The 18791-nt window shown below is 32.3% G+C and overlaps 1 pseudogene across 1 annotated transcript; it reads left to right on the top strand.

Annotated features, from left to right (window-relative positions):
- The first annotated feature begins 157 nt into the window (after positions 1 to 157).
- LOC114177831 (putative receptor-like protein kinase At5g24010 pseudogene) lies at positions 158 to 3171 on the top strand (annotated as a pseudogene). The gene has a single exon (XR_014993831.1). The product of XR_014993831.1 is annotated as a putative receptor-like protein kinase At5g24010 pseudogene (transcript).
- The last annotated feature ends 15620 nt before the right edge of the window (positions 3172 to 18791 follow it).

Genomic DNA, 18791 nt, shown 5'->3' with positions numbered 1-18791 from the left:
GATATCTGTACTCTATTACCTTGTGGCATTATTAACCCTTTGTAGTTGCTTCAGTGCAATATTTAATTATTTATTACAACAGTAAGTATCCATGCATGCGCCCTTCGGCAATTGCTTGAAGACAAAAGTAATGGAAAGTTTCAAACCAAGCATCTCAACGTCAACCATACTTCTCAATCTTCTTTTTCACGGCCCTAATAGTTCCGGTAGTTGATAAATCCACTTCACAATTAAAAAAAGGGAAAAAAAGAGGAAATAAGAAGAAAAATCAAAGCTGACGCCTTGACCTGTGCTGAAGTCTTCCTCCCATTTGAGTCCCGTGTTCATTCAAGTCCACATACTCTAGTTTCAAAAGATGCAATAATCATAGCAGATACTAAGCCCCAATCACCATATTTCCATGGAGATTCCTAAGCTCCAAATAATTCAACACTCTCGCTGTATACCACTTCTTTTCCTTCTTCAGCTCTTATCACTGCAGTTCTCCTCACTCGGCTACAACGTCCCAGATAACTACTTCATCAATTGTGGGTCAGGCAACAGTGTTACTGATAGTGGCAAGGCTTACGTTGCTGAATCAACCCTTCAAACCAGTTTTAACAGCAGTAACACAGAAACGAATCAGTCATCGGTGCCTTCTCCTCTTTACCAAACAGCAAGGATTTTTCGAAGTGATTCTTGGTATAAGTTCAACATCGATACAAATGGCACCTACCTGGTACGCCTCCATTTCTTCCCTTTCTCTTCCCCGAGTAATCTTTCCTCTGCCAGATTCAACGTTTCAGTTCCTGGCTTCTGGTTGTTGCAAAACTTTAATGGTAGAAATGACAGCAATAACAACTCTGCTTTAGTAAAAGAGTTTTTCATGGAAATCAGTACCCCCAGTATCAAAATAACTTTCAGACCTCTGGAATCATCGTTTGCGTTTGTGAATGCCATAGAACTGTTCGTACTACCCCTCCATCTCATATCCAACAAAGTGGCGCGTTTCGCTCCAATTGGAGGTACATCTCCCCTCAACGGAGGTTTGTACTCTCGGGTGTTGGAGACCAAACACAGACTTAATGTTGGTGGCGAAACTACCAAAGATATTCTATTGAGAAACTGGATTCCTGATGATATATATCTCACTTATCCGGAAAACGCCAAGAATCGTTCCCCTTACCAGGGTCAAATCGTGCCCCGTGTAGGTGATGACGCCGATGGTCCAAACGCAACTAGTTATACTGCGCCATCCGAGGTGTACGGAACTGCTAAGGAGACTAGAAACATCTCTTCCACTGACGGAGACCTTGGACTTTTCAACATAACATGGGCTCTTCCGGTGGACAACAGCACAGATCATTTCCTTAGGCTTCATTTCTGTGACTATGTCAGTTCACAAGTTGGCCTAACATATTTCGATCTTTCCATTTATGACGCTCATGTCATACAGGTAAATAATGACGGAAACGTGTCTAACGAGTTGCCTGCCCCTTATTATTATGATTTCGTGGTGAAATCTGATAACTCTGGACATATTAAGGTCAGCCTAACACCAAATGGAACCGCTGACATAAAGGATGCATTTTTAAACGGGCTAGAAATAATGAAAGTGATTGAATCATCAAATTCTGTCCCTCCTGACTTGGTGGAACCCGGTTCCAAGCATAATCGTCTTCCTGTGTTGCTGGGTTCAGTTCTCGGTGGTTTAGTATTGGTATTTGTTGTGGTGCTACTTGGCTTTCTTTGGCGTTCTAAAATGAGGAAGGAAAAGCCCGTTGAGAATTCGGACTGGTTGCCAATCCCCGTTAATGCTGGAGGGAGTTCTCACAGCAGATTGACTGATATAACCAGTCACGGTTCTCCCCTTCCCAACATAAACCTAGGTCTCAAAATACCCTTGATTGATCTTCAACTGGCAACAAAGAACTTCCACGCAAGTCAGTTAATTGGCAAGGGTGGTTTTGGCAACGTCTACAAGGGAGTCCTCAAGAATGGCATGACAGTGGCTGTGAAAAGAAGCCAGCCAGGGTCAGGTCAAGGCCTTCCAGAATTTCAGACAGAGATCATGGTTTTGTCTAAGATTCGCCACAAGCACCTTGTTTCCTTAATTGGATATTGTGATGAGAGGTTCGAGATGATTCTGGTGTATGAATATATGGAAAAAGGGACACTCAGGGACCATTTGTATAATACAAAGTTGCCAAGCTTGTCCTGGAAGGTGAGGCTTCAAATTTGCATTGATTCTGCGAGGGGTCTTCATTACCTTCACAAAGGAGCAGCTGGGGGAATCATTCACCGTGACGTAAAGTCCACAAACATATTGCTTGATGAGAACCATGTTGCTAAAGTTGCTGATTTTGGTCTTTCAAGGTCAGGTCCTCCTGATACTCAACCTCATGTCACCACTGGTGTTAAAGGCACTTTTGGGTATCTTGATCCTGAGTATTTCAGGTCGCAACAGCTGACAGAAAAATCTGATGTCTATTCATTTGGAGTAGTTCTTTTGGAAGTGTTGTGTGCAAGAGCAGTGATTGACCCAACTCTTCCAAGAGATCAGATAAACTTGGCAGAATGGGGATTGCTTTGCAAAACCAAGGGGATACTCCAAGAGATCATCGATCCTTCCATCAAGTACCAAATTGATCAAAACTCACTCAGAAAATTTAGTGAGACGATAGAAAAATGCTTGCAAGAAGATGGTTCTGATAGGCCAACCATGGGCGATGTGTTGTGGGACTTGGAGTATGCGCTGCAGCTTCAGAAAGGTGCAAATGCAATTCAGACAGACCCGTATGAGGATAGTTCAAGTAGTGTTTCTGCATCACTTCAACTGCCCAATGTTCGGCGTCTTCCTTCACTCTCCACACTGAGTGAAGCGGATGATACCATTGTGAGGGGTGATGAATCCGATAGTGTTGTGGATTCCGTTTTCTCCCAGTTGAAGATTGATGATGCCAGATAGAGTATCGAGCACTTCAAGGCAGTCATCAATTCCCAAATGTCTTGAGTATGTAGCTGCTTTTATGATAGATTTTTCAACCTTTCTTTTGTTTTTTTTTTCTGTAGTTTTTGTTGTCAGTCTATTGTGGTTTAAATAACGTTATGAAAGCAATTGTAAAATCATTGATTATTAGTCCATTCCTATGCTGGCAATAAATTATTGATAAATAGTTCAATTTCATACCACACTTGTTTGCACTAGTGGATATACCATAGACTGCGGCTAACCATGCTATATTAAATACACGCTTTCGTTTTTTCATTATCCCTTTTCGGGTTTCAATGCCATATAAATCAGCTTGTACAGGAAGAAGAGAGTGGCACTGATGCCCTAGCAGCTAGTGAACATACCTCCCTGTCTTAAATGAATAAAAATTGGATACTGTTTATGTGAAAAAAAAAAAAACTTTGACAGTAATTCTAGAATTAAAAAGGCATTCGTGCATGGGCTTGAAAGAATGGATTTCATGGTTGTTCTAGCAAAAAAAAGTAGTCACTTTAAGTAACAGCGTTTAAAGTGAAACCTTCTAAAATGATGATGATCCCACAGATATGTCTAATTCCCTCTAGAGATATGGTTCTTGTAAGACAAGGCTTTACGTGATCTTGGATCTTAACTTCTAAGTTAGATTTATGGGGTGAAATCCTAGTAAATACTGCGCATGTCTCAGTTATACTTTATATATTCCTATATGTTGGGTTTGTGTGGATAGTCCCTTTGGCCAAGACTTTATCATCACCTAATACTTGATCTTATGTGTCTTTCTATTACCGATCATGCGGTTGATCATTTATCTTATGCGTGAAAAACTCTATCGAAACAATGGTCATTTCTTCCTGTCCACTAAAAAATCAAGTCATACTCCTTTTTATTCCAAAGAAGGTAATACGTGACCGACATCACTGTTGCACTCAGTTCATACAAAGAGATTATTTGAAGTAAAACAAAAGATGGGGTTCCTATTGAGTTAAAAATCCAGAAAAACGGAAGCCTGCTGAAACATTTTACTATATGGCACAACCAATTAAAATAGTAGATGGGAAGTATCCATATCCCCATCACTAAATGTATAATTAGAAAGGTTAGTTAGGCATTGAGAATGCCTTTGCAAAGCATTGAGCCAGGATCAGGACAAGGCCTTCCTTGAATATGGGATGGTGGTTCTGTTCATAATTCCACCATCCTCGTCTGGGTTCCTTGATTAGTTTGAGTCAAATAAGCATTCAAATATTTTCTTTGCAGTAAGCTACAAACCTTAGAAGCCACATATACCTTTAATTTGAATGCTTTACTATACTTACGGTCCTTAAGTTCACGAAAATTTAGAGAAGGAAACCGGTGTGCATATTTCACGGCTTCGGAGGAAACTAAGAAAGATGTACCTGAGTGTGAAGGATACTACACTATAAAAAAGGATTGGTAAATGACCAAAGGCAGAACACACACACTGACTAAACCCCTCTGGTAAAGTTAGTTATTCCACATTTTGTATACAAGCTAAGGGCGGTTTGATGTAATCAAGACTTTTAATCATCAACCAATCTCAAATTTACTACTACTTCTCTTTTTTTTCTTTTCATTTCAACATACTAAAAACCCTATATGATCAACAATAAACGGATCTGCGTTACAAGGTGGGGGCAGTTGCCCCTGCTAGGATTTTTTTATATTTAACTATATGTAATATTTTTTTCTTATTAAAAAAATAGGTATGCCAATGCCACCGTAGGGAAGACAAACTATTTTCAATCAAATAGAAAGTTTCATTAAGGCCGTGTGGTATTGCACCCCTTTTGCTGTTTGCACATCCTAATTTTTCTTTTTCTGTTTTCATTTCAGTAAGACTTTATCTGATGCAAACAGAGTTCATAACTAAAAATATAAATTTGGAAATTCATTTCCAATTGACATACATTTAGAATTTAATTCTAAAAAATCATTCTAATCTTCCATATTTCGGAATTTAGATATTGGAAACGTGAAGGAATCCTGCATTTCTGAAATATTAATTGAAATAAAGCGTCCTTACTTGCTGCATTTGCTTTCAAGGAGGTTGTATCGGTCTTGCTTTTGACGCCGGAGACATATCACTGCCTTCCATCCACCCTCTGGCGACGCAGTGCACGGGGGAAGAGTAGCCACGATCTCTACATGAAGATGGATTCGAAATTGGCTTTTAGTGAGTAATATAAATAAAAATTTACACTTAAGCATGATTGCAATGACTCCATTGCATCGAATAGTTGACTAAGTTGTCTTGAGTGATGCGGGACAAATTGGAAAGGAACGCGGGCAAGGTGTCGCTGCAGAAGATGGTTACCTATCTCAGTGTTTTGGTAGAAATAATAGGTTATTGGGGAGAATAGGATATATGACTAAGTTGTTATAGTTTTATTTAAGAACGGAAATAAAGAAAAATGAAATTATTTACCAAGACTTTATCAAAAATATTTACTTTTAAATTGGAAAGAACTATTAATTAATGAGTTTTTTATTTTGTTTGATTTATTTTTCTAAATTGTAAAAAATAATTTGAAAAGAAAAAAATCAACTAAGTTCCTTCTGTTTCCGATAGAAATCAAAAATAAAAAATCAATAAATAATTTGACCAAATATAGGTCAAACTAACATGGTAGTAGCAGGACAAGTCTCTCGTAAACATTCCAAAGAAAAGAAAATTAATATTATTTTCATAATTAGATTAAATGAATATAAAATTTTTGCCTCATTTTTATCCTTACTGTATTCACTTGTGCCTGTATTCATATTTATTTTCTTAATATTTTAATATCAAGTATTTACAAAGAATTTATAATTATAATTATATATACTTTAAATTATAATAACAAATAAAATTTCATAAAATCCAAAAATTTTATAAAATTTTCAAAGTTAATGAAATAAAATTGATAAAGTTTAAAAATTAAAAAAAATAATAATAAAAAGAAAACAGATCATCAAATTTAAAATATTTCAAATGTATTTTCACTCTCATTTTCTTTAAATTCTATTAAGAAAAAGAAATATGTAACTAAAAAAAGTAAGGTTATACAATTAAAAGACTAAGAATAATATATATATATATATATATATATATATATATATATATATATATATATATATTCAAACACACAGACGTTGTTGTGTTTATATGTTCACATTTTTTAATTTTCATACAAATTTGAGAACAATTACTTTTTAAAATAGTTATTAAATGTAAAATTAGAAAATAAAATATGTACATATAAGAAGTTTTTTAATTAACTACTAAGGATAAAAGAGATTTTTAGAATAACAGTAATCTATTTATAAAATAATTAATTTTTAAAATAATAATTAAGGGTAAAATTGAAATAACGAAAAGTGGACACAAAAGAGTATATCCTCTCTATATGTTGTTATAGATATATTATACTACATAATAAATTATGAATATTTTATTAATTTAAATCAGGACTGGGATGAGAGAAGAGTTGAATATGAGGCCTGGTATGAGAACGAAGATAGGATGAATATGTACATCCTCATTTTCATATCCAATATAAAAATTTGGGTATTAGGGATGACAACTAGGCGGGACGAGGGTTTGTTTCGTTATCTCATACTTATCCCCGTAAAAAACAAATACATCCTCGTTTTTATACTCAAATTCAACGGGTATCAAAATTTTGTCTCATTCTCATTCACATCTCCACCGGGTACGGGTACAGGGTAAGGACTATCATCTCTTAGTCATACCCGTACCCGTTTTCTTACTACTTCAATATTAATTTTAATTAATTTTAATAAAATTAATAACAATTATGATAAAGGAAACATAATATTATCAAATATTCTATATTAGGAGGATGATTGTTCTTAGATATCAAATACTTTAAAATAAATTATAATTATTACATTTTAGATTAGAATACTAAATAAAATTTCATGAGAACCAAAACATTTATTAAATTTGCAAACATTAATGAAACTTAGTTGATAAAATTTAAAAATATTTTTAAAAAAATATAAAAGGAAAACAAATATTCAAATTAAAATATATTTTAAATGTTTGTTTACTTCAATTTTTTAAATTCTAATGAATATTTTTTTATATACTAATGACAATTATAATACATCATTCGATTAAAATGACGCAAAGAACAAATAATAAATATAATAATTATATTTTAACATCTTGTATCTTTTGAACTCCAATATATGTTGGATGGTGATAAAAATATTAATGTCAATTACATTAAATTTTCATATTGTAGTAAATAAAAGTTATTTATACAATTATAGTGAAAAAATTACAGTATGATTAATAATGAGTTAGAAAATAAAAAATAATTAGATAAAATATATCGAAATAGTATTCTACATATAAAAATAAACACCAAATAAAAATATTAAAAAATTAACAAATATGTGTTTTATAAACAATTTGAGAGACTATTGAAAGAAATCGCACAAAGAAAAATAAATGTGTAAGTAAGAGCATGATAAGATGAAAAAATACCTTAGATATCTAAGAAAACTTTTCAAATATCAACATATATACTCAATGGTCGAAAAATAACAAAAAATATTTTGACAAAATAAAAGAGTTTTTCAAATAAAAATAAATTTATAATAATAAATAAAGGTTTATTTTCATATTATGTAGTAAATGAAAGGTTTATGCTATTAAACACTTAAATTGAAAGTATTGAACATTATCATGTGAAAGGAAAATATACAATAAATAAAATATTAAAAAATAATATAAATATTCAAATGTGAGACATAACATTTTTTTTAATTGACATACATCATTTTAACATAATTACATAAAAGTTATGATAAAATGAAAATTACATTGGAGATGCGAATGAGTTTCATGACAAACTAAATAATTAGAAGAAATAAATAAATATATATATATATATATATATATATATATATGACAAACCAAATAATTAGAAGAAATAAAGAATATAAATATATATATATATATATATATATATATATATATAACTACTTAATTAATCGTAAATACTTTAATAATTTAAACATGAATGGAAATATGACGGGGACAAGTTTTATAACGGATTATACTCATCCTCGTACCTAATTGAAAAAATCGGGATGATTTTCCATACTCATACCGAAATCCAGTCAATACGGGATTTTCCGTCAAAATGGAGACGAAATCGGACAATATCCACGGAAACAAGTTTATTTGTCATCTCTAGATATGACCTATATCCATACTCAATTAATATACAGATTTTTTTGTCAAAACGGAGACAAATTCAAACAACATCCAAAGAAACGGATAAACAAATGGAGTATTACCCGTAAACATTTTGCTTCTTCACGTGCATAACTTTGTTGATTTTTCATTTTTAAGTACAGGACGATTGCAGTTCGTCAATTTAATAATTGACGTCCTACAATTTTTACAGGAAGCTAAGGGTTAATGTTTTAGTTGATTTGGTGAAGGTGATTGAAATATTAATTTAGGATTTATCTATCTCCACATAATTAGCCATAGATTGCTTAGCGTGGCTACAATCGTTCATGCTTCTTCTCTTGTACGAGAACAATCTACTTTAGCTGGGTCAGAGGACAAGTGAAAAAGCAACTCAATTTAGATTTGACACAAAATACTTATAACATGTGTCTAACTTTTAGACAGTTTTAATATAACCATAGTATACATTACTAATATATATCAGCTCGCACGCGCTTGGAGAATATATCTCTTCAATTTACACGGAAACGAGAGATTCATAGGAATATTCTTTACACGGACTCCAGTAATTAAGAGACATTATTGAAGATTGTAATCTCACGCATTATATGTCAGAGTAAATCACTCACTTACCCCATTTACTTCACCATTTTTTTTATCGTTGCTTCTTGTTTGCAATTTGGAATTGCAGTTAAGCAAATATAAGAAGAAAAGAGACGCTGTGATGATAAAACTAGACTATTTAATGCATAAATATTAGAGCAATTGAATTTCCGGAACAGAAAAATGTATAGTATGTCTGTGTCTGAGTATGGTGAATTCAAGTAAAGAGGGTTTAACTTTCTAACTTACACGATAGCATCAAAGTTGCACTGGAAAGTTTTAATTATTATTAAATTCAAAATTTTTTAGCGGGGACAGATTGAGGGAGGAATAATAGTCCATTCTATTGACCTGCAAGCTGAAGGTTGGATCTCACAAAATCTAGTCAACTACCTTGTCATAGTTTGGTGACCAACTACAAGTGCTGTAACTTTTTTCTCCTCAACAAAAGGAACCTACCCGTTTGATTTTGATGGGTTTGGCGGTTTGTTTAGTCTTCGTGCTGATTTGATTTTACGGCATGCACCATACCAGGGCTTATAACCCTTGTTTTCTACCTGATGGCATGAAAAATTTCATTAAAAAAATCTCGTTACTGCTATACGAGATGGTACTGGTGGCACCTACAACGCCAATATTTACTCGCCAGAACAATTATTGGTTGCTTTTACGTTAATTATGTATGGATGCTCAGAATTTTCACACGGTCAAAGATAGAATGAAATTCACACCTTAAAAGAACGATCCTACTACGAATAAGAAAAGACTGGAGAGTTGATAGAGAGCTTTAACATTCAATAAACTCTTCCCTTCTACCAATCCAAGAACTTTATGTTCATGTTACAACAAGCTTTGAAACTGTAATACAATGTGCGAAATTCGAATTTCTTTCCTACTATACTTTTGTTCTTCTAAAAAATCAACCCATAGATACCTTATAGACAGAAGTTACACTTTCCACATATATATATATATATATATATATATATATATATATATATATATATATATATATATATATATATATATATATAGTTCATGTACAAAGATGGAGTATGACGTGAATCCAACCAACTGTAGTAGTAAAGCAATGAAAGAGCAGTGATAGTGATTGAGCGGAGCATGAGACTAGTGACCCGAACCTCTTCTGCTCGGCCCCGAGGACATGGTTTGGAATTGGTTCTCAGACAAAACCCTGTTGGTGTTGGGCTTGTCTGTGATGACTAAGGTGATGAGAAATCGAAGGACTTTGAGAGGGTGGTGAGGGGCGTTGGTAGGTGGTGGTGATGGTGGAAGGGGTCTAGAGTGTACATGGGTTGGGTAAGTGGCAGCGAGAGCGGTGAGGAACAGTAGAAGTAAAACAGAGAGCCTCATATTCTAGAGAAGGGAGAAGGGTTGGTGCAGCTTCAAGGTTTGAACCTTGAAGTGCTTTATTCGGAAACGAAAAGGGTGGAGATAAAAAGATCGGTGTGGTGTGGGATCTGGAGAAGGAGAAGTGAAGGGGGTTTACATATTAAGGGGGGAAGGAGGAAAGAAGGGAAAAATGAACGGTGAAGGGGTTTTGGGTGTGGGACCTATTGGAGGGAGTTGTTGACTGAAAGTGTTTGATGGTATGAATGAAGAAGTTGAGAGAGGGTCCAAAATTTGACTTTGGCATATGTGAGTTCGCTCCTACTGGGTTGGAAATAATGAGGGTCCAATCATTCCCAAGTTTCTGGTGCGTAGCGGAGGCATAAGTGGGAGTGGAATCAACACCCTAAGGTGATTAGCAGCGGAGTGTTTGGACTTGGTTAACATCCTCACAAATTGCACTTAAAGGAAAGGTGGGAAGATTCTGCGTTGTGAACTTTGTGTCGCTAGGAAAACAATTTATAAATTTGCGTTGTCGAGAGGAAAGTATTAAGGGGTGGGGATTGTAGCAGAATTGACCGGTGTAAGCGTGGACAGATCAGTGGAGGGAGATGGAGGGGTGTGGGAGGTGTGTGTGTTCCCTCATTTATTCTTTTCCTTCACTTTTCGCAATTGATGGACGACAGAATGGTGCATCAAAGCTCAAGATAACCAGAATCCTCAATTCGTGGTTTCCAGTTTATTTTTAAAAAATTCAAAGGGCCGCAGTCTTCACGAATCTCGGTTTCTTTACCTACAAGGAAATCGAATGGAATATGTATTTTTCCCATCCACATTATTAATATTACATAAAATCCATCACTCCCACAATTACCTAATAAATCAAATAAAAATCTTCCTCCCTTCTCTTCTCTTCTCTTCTCTTCTGTCTCACTCCTCGCTTCAATCAGTCCACAATATCACATTTTCAGAAACCTTTTTTTTCCTATCACTATACAATCCATAACCTAACTTTATATTCCTTTTCTTTAACAAATCAAATAATCTATGTATACACCATTACAAACTCTCATTTTTACCCCTAAATGGAGGTGGGGGTAAAAATGAGTTTCATAATTCCTTGTGAAAGATCATTCTTTTATCACTCATGCATTACTGAATCAAAGAATGATCAGAAATTCGACACAGATTTCACAACAATAAGGTAGTTTTATACGAAACAGTAACTCTGAATATGGACCAGCTAACATATCAAAGAATAGGGGGAATCATATCCCTATATACATAGTTGTATCATACAAAATCCAGCAACTGCTAGGCACCACTCAAAATAGAAACTTACCAAAGCTTCAAGAACAATATACTCGACAGTCTCCAAATCTAAAGAAAAGAGAGAGAAAAATAGGATGATGAGTCATCAAAACTCTGTAAGAGACTCACGACAAAACAAAAAACATAGGTAGATATTGCACTGAGTTTAAATTTAAATATGAAATTAAGGAGAAAAAAAAAGAAAGGAAAAAGAAATGTAAGATACGAAATATATCGATTTGTAAGTCAATACTTCAGCACAAGACAGCACATTCATGAATATAAAGGAAAGTCAAAACCACCAATAGTAATATTTTACGTGAGTCATCTTATAATAGTCAATGTCACAAAAACTTAAAAATTTTATGTGGGTTAGTGGTTCTACTTTTATATAATGTGGGTCGGTTCTACTATTTTTTCCTGTGATTAAAAAAGTTCTAACTATTAATAATTTCTAACAATATTTAACATGTCTACCATGTACTATTGTGATATTAATTAGTACATTTTTTTTCCTTCATTTATAATATTATAAGAAATTCGTGAATTATCTATTCGTTGATAATAAAAAAAATCGTCAATAATTTGCTTGTACCACATGTTATCGATGGATAAAAATTTGGTGATAGAGTGGTTATTGATAAATTTTACTAACTGATATTATGATTCACCAATAATTATCAATGACAAAAAATTCATCTATTAATACTTTTTTATAAATATTCGTTGATAATTACCGACAATTTTTATTCATTGATAAAATTTCTCAAAAATCACGATCGAATCTTCTTTTCTCTCCTCTACTTTCTCTTCTTTATCCTTCTTTTTCTTTTTCTTTCTCTTCTCCTCTTCACCACGCCTCCATTGCTGCATCACCTCAGACGTTTTCCTTCTCATCCTCTTCCTCTTCCTCTTTTTCTTCCTCTCTTTTTTTTTCTTTCCTTCTTCTTCTTTAGTCTCTCCTCCTCCTCCTCTCTTCCTCGTCGCGCCTTCACCGCCAGTCAACTGTCATCACCTCTGACTCTTCCTCCTCCTTTTCTTTCTCTTCCTCTTCCTCTCCTTTCTCCAACTCCTCTATAACTCCAACAACCATCGTTGTCGCAATTTTGCATCACCATCGCACTTCCACATCATTACTAATTTGTCATCATGACGCCTTCGTTGTCGTTGTCGTCATGCTTTCATTGTCTCCGTAGATTCCATCCTCCTCCTCCGACCCCCTTTTTTTCCACCTCATAATTTATGTTGAAGACACATTATTGACACGTTAATTAAAAACAACACATAAGCAAACCTAGTCATTGTTCATTTAACAATCATTAACGTTGTTATCGATTATAGTCAAATTGTTGCTATTTTTCAAAATTAGGGATCCAATTTAGTCAAATAAAAAAAATGAGACCTACTTGAAATTGTTACAAAAATGGAGACCTCTAAAATAATTTAACTTTGATCAGATTGTAACTTGTTACAATTAAAAATAAATAAAAATCTATATACTTATATATTGTAAGTTTTGTCTTGGTAGTGTCATAGAACCCACAATGAAAACATAAACAAGTATATGATCACAAGTAACAGTCCTACTACTTTTCTTTCAGTTACTGTTGCTGAAGATTAAATTGTTTGAAAACCAATTAATTTCAATCATTGTGAAGTATAAAGAAACAAGCATGGGCAAAACTTATATTGGATAATGTGCCATTTGTCAAAATTATATTGTAAATATAAAACTAGTTTATCAAATAGTTTTACTTTTGTTTTCTTAATAAATATATTTAACATGGTGTTTATCAAACTTTCTTTCATATTTTAATTAGAATACACTAAATATACAAAGGATTTATATAACTACTTGTCATATATAAAAAGTTTTTATCTTGCGGCGGGTTATGATTTAGATGTTCACACATTATAAGAATTATTCCAACAATAATCGCTTGCAAAAAGTAATCATAATTATTAATTAGCGAAATTACAATGTCATATATGGATTTGGTCTCTAATATAATGGGTTAGAGAAAAGTCACGAAGGAAAAAATATATGATAAAAAAATTTAATTTTTAAATAATGGTTTTATATAGTACATGATGTTTAATTATTTAATTATAGAAAAAAAATACATAGACTAAATATTAAAATTGAACTCTTATTTTGGTATTAATTGAATTTATATTAAAATATTTTTTATTCAAATGAAAGCTGATCTTTTTTTCACTATATATTCTCCAATTGCTTTTAAAATTCAAATCTAAAATATAAATTTTAAAATAGGTTAAATGTGAGTTACATTCATAATACTTTCAACAGTATTAGTCTTCAATCTAATGGATTTGAGATACTTGTAGGAAGAAGAAAAAAATATGAAATTGAAGCGAAGTGTGAGAACCTAAATTGTGGAGAATTGGGCATTTGCAATTGAGCAATTAGTATATAAGGATGTGTTTTATTTGCATTTAATGGATACTTGGGCATTTGCAATTGAGGCAATTGCACGTACCGAAATGCCTATTAATGAAATTTATGGTCAGGTTTGTTAGATACTTTAAATTGCATGCACTCTATATATGGATTTACTCTATTTTTGGGTTGTTAGACTGAGGATCGTATATCTCATCATTTTCACTTGTTCATTCAGTTAATTACGGGGTATTATATCTGTCTCGTTTTCGTTTTTAGTTCTTATAGTTATTAGAGTTTAACAAATTACAGACTTTTTTTCGTAAGTTACTACATTAAGCTGGTATTGACCGGGATATTTTTGTTTGTGGAAAAGTCCAATTTCATATATATCCTTTTTTAAATGATTTTCAATAAATATTATTGTGAGTTATTTTTGAAGTTGAAACACCACTACTAAAACGATACATTTTTTTTTTAAAATTTGTTATTAGAAAACACTTAGTTATGAATAATTGTTTACAAGAATTTGCTACCAATTTTTTTTGTAAAATATTTTGCACAAAACGTTTTTCGTAGAAAATTTTGTAAAAAATATTTACAAATTTTATAATTTTATAAAAAATAATTATCTATGAAAGAATTATCTACCAATTAAAATTCATAAAAAAAATAACAAAAAAAAGTTTTCTTTCAAATTTTTATAACAAATTTGCAAAAAGTCCTTTAAAATATTATAAATTCTAGTAGTGCACATACGTAGACTTTAACAAAAAAATTAGTTCTAAATCCTTATGTGCAATGACGGATCTTGACCCAAAGTATTGGAGGAGCTAGAGTAATATAATTTTTTATAATTTGATTAGATCATTAGTATAACACTTTAAAGAATGACTCTTCTATAAAATAATTGGATCCTTAGATTGGATAATTAGTATAATACTTTAAATGCTTTGAAAGATGTGAAGAAGAATAAAAAAAAGTATAATTTATCTTGTTTTCATCTTGACGTATAACTTCCCTTCTATTACTTATACAAAATGAATCTATTATCTTATTGTTCATTGATATATCTTTTTTTAAAATATATTAAAAAATAATTTATCATAATCTAATAAAAGATTGAGAAACATAATTATTAGAAGAAAAATATATTACAATCAATTCATAATTAAAAATCGACGGTAAAAAATACATAATACATTACTTTTTGCTTCTATAATCATAAAAATCAGTATACAAAAGGCTCATGAGATAAAAAATAATTTTAATAACTATTAAACTAATATTTCATCATCAAGTAAGGCAAGAGAGAGTTACATTTTTTTTTCTTCAAGAAACGAAGAAAATAAATGAGAAATGAGAGCAAAAATAATGGATATGTCACTAGTGCAGAATTGCATTTTTACCTGCCTTATAGGCCTCGGTTGGCAAGGAACCGAAACATATAACGGCGTAGTGGCATTTTTGCAATTCCAGACAACTTTTATGTCTCGGTTCAAGAAAAACCCAAAGCCAAAAGGGGTTATAGGCTTCGGTTCAAAAAAAACCGGTGCCAAAAGGTGCTTATATGCTTCGATTGAACAGACCCGAAGCCAAAAACGTAGCTAGAAATTTCAAAAATGCCACTAGTCATTACGTCTTTGGCCTCGGGTGGCACTGAACCGGGGCCAAATAAGGCTATATGCCTCGGTTATTAATTGAACCGAGGCCATATAGTTTAATTAGGGCACAAAAACACGAACCCCTCTACTACTTCCTCGCGCGCCGCTGCATCTTCTCCATCTCTCTCTGTGTCTCGCTAGTCACCAGACCTGATCAAACCTGAGAACCCAAATCGCGAGCCCCAATCGCGGATCCAGATCGACGAAGAAATCGTTCTCGTCGTTCGTCGCAATGGATGCGCTGGTTCAGGCGAGTTACAAGCATGGTGGCTGTGCGAATCTATGGTGGTCGGAGAATTTGGTCCGCGTGCAGGTTGCTTCGTGATGGTGGCGGCTTGCTCGAGCATGGTGCTGCTGCTGCCATGAGTGGTGCGCAAGGAAGCAGGTAACAGGTGTTGGTTTGTCAAACGTGAAGTACTTCTCAGAGGCGAGCACAGCAGGAGAACGCATAATGGAAGTGATAAAAAGGGTTCCGAAGATCAATTCAGACAACATGGGTGGGGAGATTCTGGAGTCATGGCGAAGTTGAGTTTGAGAATGTGAGCTTTGTGAGCCCCAATCGCGGATCTAGATCGTCGCCTCTGAGACGAAGAAATCGTTCTCGCCGTTCATCACAGTAGATGCGCTGGTTCAGGCGAGTTGCAAGCATGGTTGGTGGCTGCGCGAATCTGTGGTGGCCAGAGAGTTTGGTATGCGTGTAGGTTGCTTCGTGATGGTGACAGCTTTCTTGAGCATGGTGTTGCTGCTGCCATGAGTGGTGCCGCAAAAAATTTAATTAAAAAAAAATATTTTTACCATATGGCTTCGATTCTCGTGGCCCCGAGGCAGAAAAGGAACCCTATGGCTCTGGGTAACAACCGAGGCCAAAAGGGGTCCCCAATATGCCTCGGTTCCAAACCCGAGGCAAAATGAGAAAAATAATCGAGGCAAAAAGCCCTTACTGCACTGGTGTGTGTCTAACTTCATTTTTTCCCTTCAAAAAAAAAAACATATGAGAGTGAGAGATGAGTACAATTTTATGAAAAAATAAAAAGATAATGACAGAAGAAAATAAAAATATCTTAATAAATGTTTAGTTTAATTACCCTTTCAGTTACTATTTCCAAAGATGAGTCTCAAATTAGTTCTAATTTTTTAGTCACAATTTTATATTTTTAGACAAAAACAGAGATCAAAAGAATAATTAAACCTAAATATTTTTATTTTTTATTATATTTAATTTTATGTTTTTATTACTTATTAACATTAAATGTTGTATTTTATAAAAGAAATAAAAAGATATATTTTAATTTCTATCAATTTATAAAATATACAATCTATAATTTTAAAAATTTAAATTTTTTAAAAATTTCAAATATATGTATATAATTTAAAATAAAAAATAAAAAGCATTTGGGGGCCATGGCCCCTCATCTATAGCATGATAATCGGGTCTTAATCTTTTCGACCTATTAATATTTACAATTTTATTATAAATATGGACAAGGTAAGTACTTTTGTTGGAAAAATCTAAAATATAATAAATAACGAAGCAAAAGCAAAATCCATATCAAATATGTCCTAAATAAATAATATATAAGATAATAGAATGCATATAACAGAAAAGGAGGAACAAACAAACACCAAAATTTTGTAAAGTGGGAAAATCTCAATATAGAGGAAAAATCCACTAGACCTAGTCCAGTAAAATAAATAATATATAAGATAATAGAATGCATATAACAGAAAAGGAGGAACAAACAAACACCAAAATTTTGTAAAGTGGGAAAATCTCAATATAGAGGAAAAATCCACTAGACCTAGTCCAGTAAAAACTTCCACTAATAATAATTAATGGATACACCATAAGTTATTCTGGAGATTTCAAGATCAACAGAGCATTATTCTCTGTACCAACAAAGGTGATCCAAACCCCAATTGATACTTTAAATAAACAACAAAGAACCCCAATATATGAAATATGGAATAAAATATTTTCATTTTTTAAACTTAACCATTTTTTAATTAAAAAATTACCTACAAAATAAATAAAAACTATTTGCATTAAATTTATAAAAATAATTTATATTTAATTTTTAATTATAATAATAAAAATAATAATAATTTTATTATATTTATTATATAAAAAATAAACACACACACAATATTTTCACTGGAATATATATATTAGGAAATAAATTATGAATCTATACCTAAATAAACGGGGAGAACTTTCATTAATATTCTTTTGTTATTTTGTGTCTTCATTTATACGATTCACATTATCATAAAATCTTAAGATATCTTTCATATATTTTATCACTCAATTCTTACACTACATTTTTCAATATTATATCATTGTCATTATTATTTATTATCATCATCTCATTCTAATCTCACATTTTGTTCATCCCACTCCACACATTTATTATCGAATTTAAACATTTTATGGGAATAAAACACTAAAATTTATAAAATTTTAGTGAATATATGTTACTTATTAATCATTATTATTGAATTTTATTTAAATATTTTTATAAAAATCAAATGACTAAGATTAAGTTATTCATGTGAGAAATATTAACCACAGATTAATTGTATAAAATCTTAGGACTGGATATTGATTAAAATAAATTTTGAACGAGTCTGATATCGTATGAAATTTGTTCTGTATAATTTATTATTATTTCTAATGAATGTGAGATCTACCGAAAAAATTTTGTTTGTACCCCTTTCTTCTTTAATTGACCTATACTTTAGTTATATATTCTTATTAAAGAGAACAACAACTTCAATCTCAAGGGTCATTTTACTTCTTTAAACTCCTTATTTCAGATTTGCATTTTTAACTCCCAACTTAAGGTACATGTTCGTTTTGAATAATCAATATTGAATATAAATTCAAATTAATTATCGCTTTTAAATTATATTACATACTATTTGTCGACCTTCTATTACACTAAAATAAAAAATTTTATTTATTTTAAAATTGATAATTTTTTAAAAGTAATTACGGAAAATTGTGTGGTAAACAAAAATATTGGATTAAGTATATTTTTAGTTCTTAAATTTATTTTTCTATTTTAAAAAATAAATATTCGGACTAAATTGAAACAAATAGAGTGGGGACTAAATTGAAACAAATAAACATAGTACTAAATTGAAACAAATAGACACATGTGGAGACTAAATTGAAATAAAGACATGACACTTGACATATACCTTGCCACGTGGCGGTAACTTACCACATGTAATTGACACGTGTCACACTAAGGATTT

The sequence above is a fragment of the Vigna unguiculata genome, chromosome 3 (assembly GCF_037176805.1).
Source record: "Vigna unguiculata cultivar grain cowpea cultivar isolate G323 ecotype 2 chromosome 3, ASM3717680v1, whole genome shotgun sequence".
Taxonomy (NCBI): Eukaryota; Viridiplantae; Streptophyta; class Magnoliopsida; order Fabales; family Fabaceae; genus Vigna; species Vigna unguiculata.
Note: the sequence above shows the minus strand (reverse complement) of the source record. Positions and strands in the feature narration are given on the sequence as shown.